We start from the raw sequence: 9892 nt of genomic DNA, 5'->3' as shown, positions 1-9892 counted from the left end.
CCCTCAGGCCTATTTCACCCCTTCTGCCGCCCGAAAGCTTCTGAGTCCTAAAGGCTGGTCTAGGTGGCCTTGCTGACCATCCCTCTGCCGCCTGCCTGGGCTCCACTGAACCACACAGACGCGGGCGCCCTCCCTGCCCTCCCCGCACTCCCCTCCCCGTCCTTCTGCAGACTCCCCCTTCCTTTGCCCCATTCTTCATTCCTCCTCCTCCTCCTGTCCCTTCTACTCTTCCTCCCCACCCCTCCTCTCCTTTCCTTCCCTTCTCTCCTTCTCCCACCGCAAAAACTTCCCAGGCGAGGGTAAGTCCCTCTCCATTCATCCAGTCTTTGCTTGAGAATCTGCTAAATTCTCCGAAGGATTTAGGTTTTGAATAACAGAAGCCAGAAAGGTTGGTTGTTTTGTTATCCTAACAGAAGCTTCCCCTAAGGCAATGAGCACTGTACCCGCTAAGTGCTTAAGTGGGAAAGAAAATAGGAAATTGGGAGAGGTGGGGTGAAGAAACTCAGATCTAAAAATACCTTTCACTCCATCCCACCTGTTTGAACTTCGGAATGGCTTTGTGGCGCCCAGTTCAGGGAAACTCTGCAAGTGGCTTTTCCTGTGGCCTATTAAGGAACCTTCTGGGTGCCAAGGAGGTGCCACAGGATGGCTTCAGGGCTCACAGTCTGGTGATGAACAGGCGACAGACCATCGGGAAGCACTTTCATCTACAGACGTCTCCCTTCTGGAGCATAGGTGCAAAGGGGAGGGAGGGTGGAGTGGGTGGAATCCCAGGTACCCCGGAGTCACTGAGTCCCTGGGCTGCAGAGGGTGAGTGCAGGAGGCTGTTTGAAAACTTTCTTACGAGACCCCGTCTTTGCCAGTGCACTTGTGTTCCCACAGGGACTGCTTTCGAGGGGCTCACGGCAGTTTTGAAAAGGATCCTCATCCCCACTGTGATAGTATAGGGCTCTGGAAGCATCTTAAGATCCCCCAGAAAATTGATATATTGATTTAGAAGTGATACCAAAGTGCAAAAACTCCCCCAGACTAAAATAAATTCAAACCCAGTGAAATGGGCATGATTTAATAGCAGGCTATTTCTAAAGTGTTTATTTCACATACTGTTTATTTGGGGGCAGCTAGGATAACGAGGCCTAGGGCCTTGATAAGATCAACAAATTACCAAGTGCTAATTGTTTCTGCTGGGTGTAAGGAGATAAATAGCTTATAAATTAAACAGCAGTGCCTAAGGGTGCCATTCCTAGACTCTTGGGCTGTTCTGCAGTCTTCAGCAAAATAATTTCCTTTTATCCTGTAATTAGACACTTCTATCTTTAAAAACTGCACTCATTAATGAATGTTATCCTTCCACTGCCAAATTTAGAAGAGAAGAAAAAAGATAAGAGAGACAGTAGTCTAATAAATTGAATGTCAGTGACGTTTCATCCTTTTGTCATCATGGAAATACAGACATCTATCTTGGATCATATCTGGTCATCTATGGAGTTTTTCCAAGGAGCTACTTTCCCAGTGCTGAAGTGAGGCCATCATCGTATCTGGACCTGCACGGCCTGGCACCTTCCAAGGCCTGGTCACATGCCATAGCTGTTCAGTGCCATTCAAGATCTTCCCTCAGATTCACTCATAAGTGTTATTATACCATCAAATGTATTCAATTCCAGTTCATATGTCTCAACTTTATCATGAATGTCACTTGTTCTCTTCCCAGCTTGCCATCTCACGTGAGAATTGAAAGGGCTGAATATCACTGCCACGTTATTGTCCTAGAAATGCAGACACAGAGTGCAATGCAGTGTGAAGGGTTGTTTTCTTTCCTTTTTTCTCCAGCCTCGGAACATCTGGTTAGAAGAGTGTTATCCGGATAATGTTATTTTTCACTCTGCTTTAGTCATGGTATGTTAAATGCATTGGAAATTCTAAGAACAAAAATGTATCCATTCCTTGTTATTTCATCCATCCATCTATCCATTTATCCATCCATACATTTACTTCATCGTTTATTGTTTGCATGTTTACCAAACTCTTTTGGTTCAGATTTGGTGCAGTGTGCTAGATGGAAGATAAATATGAGTCCGGCACATTTCTTTCTGCTGAGCTCAGAGAGAGAGGCCAAAATTGTAAATACTGATTGCAGTATAAAGCTGCAGGCAGGCGCTGCTCAGCTTGGGCTTGGGCAGGAAGATTCCAGTGAGGAGATGGTAAAGCACAGAGGAGCAGCAGAAAGCAGTGGTGTACAGATCCGCAGCTGAGCCATCCTCAGAGGCGAATAAGTGCCCGCTGCGCCCAGGGTACGGAGTGCAGGCTGGGCCAGGGGTGCCTGCGAAGAAGAGGCTCAGCACTTGCCCAAGGTTACCCCATTTTGTTTTCCCAGTAACCCTGAGATGCAGGTACTCCCCTAGCTGCTCTACAGTGGGGAGCAAGAGGGATGAAGGAAGAAATCCCAGCTGCCCTTCCCTACTGCGACCTTGGGAAAGGAACTTAATCTCTCTGGGCCTGAGTTTCTTCATATGTTGAATGGAGATCAAAACAGTTTCTACCTCTCAGGCTTGTTGTGAGGATGAAGTGAATTTATATGTGTAAAGCGCTTAGAATAGTGCATGAGATCAATAAATAGTAGCTGTCGTTACTAATCCCACAGATGAAGCTTAATGAGCGTAACTGAGGGACCCAGATCACCCAGCTGAAGGGGGCAGAGCTAGAGCTGAAACCTCTTCCTTACCAGCAAGCCTGTGTGTAGGGTATGTGCACAGACTGACCACCTCATCAAGGCTGGGTGCAAGCAGGAAGGGCTTCCTGCAGAAGGAGGCCTGCGAGCTGAGTTTGGAAGAAAAGCCCAGAGTTTGCCAGGGAAAGAAGTACAGGAAGGCATTTCAAGGAATTAGAGCCGATTGTGTGAAGGCCCAGAGCAGGAGCATGTCTGCATCTGGCGGTAGGGTGGACTGAGGTGTGGCTGGGGCGTGTAGGGGAGCGAGTGGGGCCAGGGTACTGATGAAAACCACTGAGGAGTCTGGACTGGATCCCAAAGGCCTTGCAGACTATTTTGTTTTTGGTGCTAGTTGTGTGTTATGTGAAGAGTGGGAAAAAGTGAAAAAGAAACTTAAAAATACAGGTCATCTATGCTTACAATTTATTCACTGTTTCTCTTTAAATGACTTGCTCTTTTATCTAAATTTATTTTAAAAGGAAAGTTTATTTCACAACCATAAATGGTCAGCTCACAGTGCCAGATATGTTTTGGAATTCAAATTGCTTTTCTGATTTCAAAAGGTGATATAGTGCATGTACCCCACGTTAGTTAACACCCCCAGAGTGCAAAAGCCTCAGTGAATATTTCTGCAGAGAAATATATAAATATTTACACCAAGTAGGATAAAGACTATATATAGCTTGCCTCAAATCAGCTTTGGCTCCAAACTTACAAAAAACTTTCATTTTTCAGAGCTTTTTGGACTTTAGGATGTGGATGAGTAGTATCACTTGCTGGAAATAGAAGGTAACAGAAAACATATTCATTGCCAAAGAAGCACGTGGTTAGAGTCCAGCTTGCCCTCCCTGCTGTGGCTGCAGACCGGCCCTGGTGAACAGGAAATTCACCAGGGAGGCGTCCACAGCCTCCACGGGCAATGCTAACACACAGGTGACCTGGGTGCCCGGGACACAGAAACTCTATATGATATTCTTGCAACTTTTTTGTAAATCTAAAACTATTCTAAAACGAAAAGTTTATTTAAAAAAAAAAAGTCAACTAGCACAAATCAGACTTTCTCCTTGACATTAAGAACTGAAAGAGAATAAAAAGCAGAAATATTTTCTCATTCAGTCATCCCATTTCTTAATGCTCCTCCTCATCCCACCTGGAATCATCCCGAGGACACCCCCACCCTCACGGCAGACCCCCACCCTCACGGCAGGCTCCGGCCTTGGGAAACCCTGGCTTGGGGCTGGGCTGGGCTGCGAGCTGTCACTGAGCGTCAAGCCAAGGGCTTGGACTTTTTCTGTGGACAGTGAGGTTTCATTAAAGCTGTTTAAGTGGGTTTGAGGGTGCCTTTGAGAGTTTCATCTGGGGATGGGGTGGGCAGCTTGGTGGGAGAGGAAGTGGGACAGGGGAAGGGAAGGTTGGTGGTCATGAAGGGACAGATGTGGGACAGATGTGAGTGGACGGGAGGGTTCAGAGCAGCAGGAACCCAAGCCCACTAGAGGTGCTCGTGCGGGGGGTTGGGGGAGTGGGGGGAATGTTATATAGGAGAGTGTGTTAGGGAGCCAGCTGGAGCAGGATGCTGCCTTTGAGGGGGCCTGGGGCACCTTTTGGAAAGTTGTCCTTCACCGGGCTAGAGGCCGGAGCTGGGGGCCAGAGACGCGGGTTTGGATGCCACCCTTTCAAGGACATAATAGGGCCCTGGAGCTGGAGGGCATCTCCAGGAGAGAGAAAAGAACATTCCACTCCTCTCACCCCTCACTCCCCCAGGCCCACCCCCGCTGCAGTTTAAATTGAGGAGGAGGGGCAACGGGACCCAGGCTTCCTAAAATCTGGAATATAGGCAGAAGGATCCTCCTTCCAGGTAGAAAAGGAAGCTTGGTTCCTGCTTGTTAACTGTGAAGCCAGAGGAATTGGGATCTAACTGGCGAAGGGAGGAGACCGGCCCCTAGAGGACCCGATGCCCAGGGCCGCCTAAGCAGGGAGCTAGTCTACCAAAGGCAGAGGGACCAATACAAAAATGTAAAGGATGCACATGGAGACATCCTGGAGAAAGCAAGGAAACAGGGTTTGTGTCGTGAGTCTGCAGGCCTCTTTGCACGTAGAGGACACCGTCCTGCCCGTATGCCTATTTTTGCCCCCTGCCCCCAACTCTCTCCTGCCTCTCAGCCCTTTGCCTGAGCCACCAACACCCAGGGACCCTGTGCCAAGCCAGTGCCATTCTGGGGCTTAACCCAGCTGCTGGAAGCAGGAGAGAAACTGGGGCCCCCAGGGCCAGATGCTGAACTTGGATCCTGGCTGAGGGGAAAGCAGCCCTTAGCAGAGGCCACTCGCCGGCCCTGGCCCCCTGGGGCCGGTCTCCTGCCCGGCAGGGTGGGAGGAGTGGCAGCCGGCTGCGGGCCTGCCTGGGAAGCGGGTCAGCCTGACGTCCCCAGCAGATGTCAGTCTGAGAACAGGAAGCAGCTTGTTTGGGGCTTCTAAAAATAAATAAATAAATAAATAATAACCACAACCACAAGAACGGTCTTTTATTCCAAAGTAAAAAAATGCTTTAATGACTAGAGCATTTAGCACATCGGGGGTTTTCATTGTTTTCAATTATGTGCAATTCTGAAAGGAGAGCACAAATTCTGAGCCTGAATGGAGAATTGTGGGGCTGTGGATTTGTGCTGTTTTAAACATTTGCTTTACTACTTTAAGGAGAGAACTGTAAAATGGAAATAATGATATATTATTACAAGTAAATTACACTGTGGAGTAGCATTAATATTGCAGTTGAAACCTAGAATTTGAAATAAAGATGGAAATATTCATTTGTACATAGTTTTTGTTCTTAGAAAAATGATTTGGAGTTAGGCAAGAAGCTTCCTTCTGCGCGTGTACCCGGTGGGGTCTGAGCGTTCCCCGGCCGCACCTCCAGCCCGGTCTATACCCGCTGCCGCCCTGCCGGGCCAGCAGCAGAGCCCCTGGCACCCGCTGGGACCGGGCACCAGGCGTTGTCAGCCCGGGGGCGCTGGCAGGGCGGCGTCCTCCGTGCTTCCCTCAGCGAGGGGGGAAATGAAGGCGTTACAGAAATGTGTCATTTAGAAAGCGGAAATCCCTGCGTCTGGGGTGGTGGGTGGACCTCAGAGTCTTAGGCGCTTGGGGACAGAGAATAGATAAGGAGAAGGTGGCAACAGGAGACAGGCGAGCTTTCCTCTTTGACGATCACTAATCACTATCTCCGTTCTCAGAAGCAGGTCCTGTTGCCAGGTCCCCCATGCCACCCTCCTCCTCTCGCTCTGAAGAAAGGGCTGCGAGAAGGGCAACAGGAAAAAGGTGAGGCTCCATAACTTCCTACTGCTTGTCACTTCAAGTGTGTTTTAAACCAGTATAATATAGCTGAGCTCTGCCGATTGTGTTTTCTGAAGCAACATCAAGGCTGCCGTGTCAGTAATAAACGATCCTCGGAAGTGCTTGATTTAGAGGCGCCCCGTGGCCCTAGACCAGGCCCACGCTGCTCACACGGCCCCACCGGTTCCTGACCTGGCCCTGCCGGCTCTGCCAAGCTCCCTGCCCTCCTGTCTGCCTTTGAGCCTGAGGTCCCTCAGTGCAGGTCACTCCCCTTCCTCATCGCTCACGCGGGCCCCCAAGCTCACCGTTCCAGACCGCACAGCCTCTGTGGAGTCTGGGGCATCCCTCGTCCCACCCTAGCCCTGCGCTCCCATAACACACAGCACTTCTCTTTTGGCATTTACCACAGTGTGCCCCTCCCCCGCTTTTAATCATGAGTTCTCTGAAGTAACTGGATTCCTGTGTATATCCATTGCCCATTGCAGGGATAACTATAAATAACTATAAATGGTTATTAAATGAATGAACGATTTGGCAGTTTGGGAGGTGAGTATTATTTACTGAGCACATTACAACAATGCTGTAGGGTAGGCATGATCTCTTTTTGCACAAATGAGGAAACTGAGGGTCAGAGATGTTTAGTAATTTGCCCCAACTCACACAGCCAGGAACGGACAGAGCAAGGATTAGAATCCAAGCCTGTCTACTCTTCAAACCAGTTTTTTACCCTACATGATGGAGGGAGGACTGACTCAAAGAATCCCGAACACGGACACTGGGCACCACCGAGACCTTCATGGCGCTTACACTTTCCTTGGAATCTTCAGGACAGCCTAGCAAATGCCAAGGGTCTCCCTCATGGAGATTTGCATTGAGTTCCTGGTAACCGCCCCCCAACCCCCAACCCCGTCCCCTCCTCCATTACCTTTTCTTTGGAAAACTTTCAACCTAGAGAAAGGGTGAAAGAATAGGACAATGAACACAAGTATATCCTTCATATTTGCAAATATCTATACATACTTATATATGTCTTTATACGTTAGGGGTTTGGGGGTTTTTTGCTTCTTGGCTTTTTTGCTAAACTATTTGAAAATAACTTGTAGATATCTTAACACTTGACTCCTAAATATTTCAGCCTGCTTCTGCTAAGGAGAAAGATTCTCCTCCATAATCACAATCCCGTTATCACACCCAACAAATTTAACACACACTTAATACTTCATATATTGTCTATATTCAAAGTCCCTAATTGGTTCAGGAATGTCCTTTTGTAGCTATTTTTGTTTTCTGATCCAGGATCCAATTAAAGGTCACAATTGCAATGAGTTATCTTTTCTCTTTAGCTCCTGTAACCTAGAACAGTTTGACTTCTTTTTTCTTTTTCATGATACTGGCATTTTTGAGTCCAGACTCATTTTCTTGTAAAGTGTCCCATTTTCTGGATTTCTCTGTTTGTTCCCTCATATTTTTTCCCCAAGAATACTACATAGGTGACATTGTGTATTTCCCACTGCGTTGCATCAGGAGGCACACGATGTCAGTCTGTCCCATTATGAGTGGTGTTATTAGGGTTAATTACTTGGTGTGGTGGGCAGCCTCGAAGATGGCCCTCAATGGTCCCTCCCTCCTCCATTCACATCCTGCGTGTCCTCCTCCCCTTGAGTGTGGGCTAGATTTAGTGACTCACTTCTAAAGACTAGAATATGTCAGGAGACAGAGAATGTCACTTCAGAAACTAAGTTATAAAAAGAAGGGTTTTCATTTTGGAGCTCTGTCTCTTTCTGTTTGCATCACTTGCCCTGGGGGAGGCAGCCCAGTGGAGAGACCCACAGGAGCGATCTTGGAAGTGAATCTTCTGAGGCCTCCCAACAGCCACCTGAGTGATAGAATCGACTCTAACTTCTTTCTGAGAGTCAAATTGTCCCAGATTTGGTTAGCAGAAGTTCCTTAACGCTGAGGTCTGTATCCTGTTGACAGGTTCCCATCAATCTTTGAGCACTGTCTTACTTTCTGGCTCACTTCGTATTTTCTCTGCTCCAGACCTGGAATCAACCATCTCTCCAAGGTTTCTTTTAGTGGAGAATGGCATTCAGAAACCAAGCTCTGGCCACTACGTTTGCTAATTGCCACTGAGACATCATTGCTTATAGACTCTTTCAGTGGACAGAGCTAGGAAATGCGCTTTTTCAAAAGAAATTTCCTCCAATTCAAATCTATCTCCATAGGGTTCTTTGGATAAGAACCATTGCATGTTTGTATCTCTTTTCCTCCACAGTGAGACCCCTGATTCCTGACAACAATCTAGTTAATCATTTGCTCTGTCCTGCAACGTACGCAAAATACTTTCAGAATTACTACTCCCAAACCATTTCCAACAAGAAGCTTTCTAAGAAAAATTCAAGTCTTCTTTTCAGTTCTGTTTGTTCTTGGAATGTATCCCACTAGAAGTATGTAGTCAGAGTGCAGTATTCACAAATCATTGAAATTAAATGTGTGTGTGCGTGTGTGTTTCCATTATCAGTTTGATATGCTCTTAGGTTTCTTTGTTTCCATTTGCATTGAGTTTTAGCATTTGCTTTCTTCAAATTTTTTAAAATTTAATTTATTATTTTTTAGTATATAAAACTACCACATGGTTCAAAAGTCAAAACTATATCTAAAAAGTATTCTCAGAAGTCTTACTCCCATCTTATTTCTTCCACTCCGTTCCTACCTACAGCCAATTGTTTTTACTAGTTTCTGATTTATGCTTCCTGGGTTTCTTTTTCTCATGCAGAAAGTAGCATACTATATTCACTCCTTAGCACTTTTGAGTTTTTCACTTAATATATCCTAGAAATCATCATATATTAATTCATAGAAATAGTAAATATCAGCTGTTTATTACTCTATTGTGTGAATTCATCATAACTTATTCAGCTAGTATCCTAATGGGTGAACATTTACATCGTTTCTAGTAGTTGTTATAAATAATGTCTCAGTGAATAACCTTATAAATGTTGTTTTATATTTGTGGATGTGTACTTCCAGGGTGAATTCCTGGAATTAGGATTGCCGGGTCAAAGGGTAAATGTGTATGTAGTTTTGCTAGATATTCCAAATTCCCGCCATGGGCCTTGTACCATTTTGCACTCCCGCCAACATTATGAGGACACCCTTTCCTCACAGCCTTGCCAACAGAGTGTATTACCAAACTGTTGAATTCTTGACAATTTGAGAAAGACATATGCATCTATATCATCATGAGTGAAGCTGAACATCTTTTCATATTGTTAAGGTCCATCTACATATTTTAATTGTGTGTGTGTGAACTTTCCATGCTTTTGGCCCAATTTTCTATCAAGTTTTGGCCTTTTTTTCTCAATATTTAAGTGTTCCTTATATTCCTAATATTACAGATTAGCCTGTATCTGTGATAAATGTTGCAAAACTTTTCTCTCAGTTTGATTTTTTTTTTTTTTTTTTTGCCATGCAGCAGGGATTTTTTAAAATGTTGTTGAATTCGCTAAAATTTTCTTTTATTGCATCTGGATATTTTATCTTTCACTAGAAAGCATTTATTTGGGGGTTGGGCTGGGCTTGGACTGGGTTTCCATGCATCTTGATGTCACAAGTGTGTCCATTTTGTGAGGCACAGTAGCGAGACCTCTTTTCCCTTCTGCCAAGAAGGGGATGGGGGCTATGAGCCAAGGCAGTCTGATTGGTTTTTTATCTGTTTCTTTCTCAGGAGTTCTACATCTGTCCCCTTGACCCAAAGAACCCTGGTTGGGGACAGTCACTTAGCTCTCATTGGGGAGGGTGGATGCCACATACCTTCTCTCTCAGTTCAAGGAGCAGGTATCCAGAGCTGCCCTTGGCTTG

The sequence above is a fragment of the Equus przewalskii genome, chromosome 17 (genome assembly GCF_037783145.1).
Source record: "Equus przewalskii isolate Varuska chromosome 17, EquPr2, whole genome shotgun sequence".
NCBI classification, from domain to species: Eukaryota; Metazoa; Chordata; class Mammalia; order Perissodactyla; family Equidae; genus Equus; species Equus przewalskii.
This window is presented reverse-complemented; position numbering follows the sequence as displayed.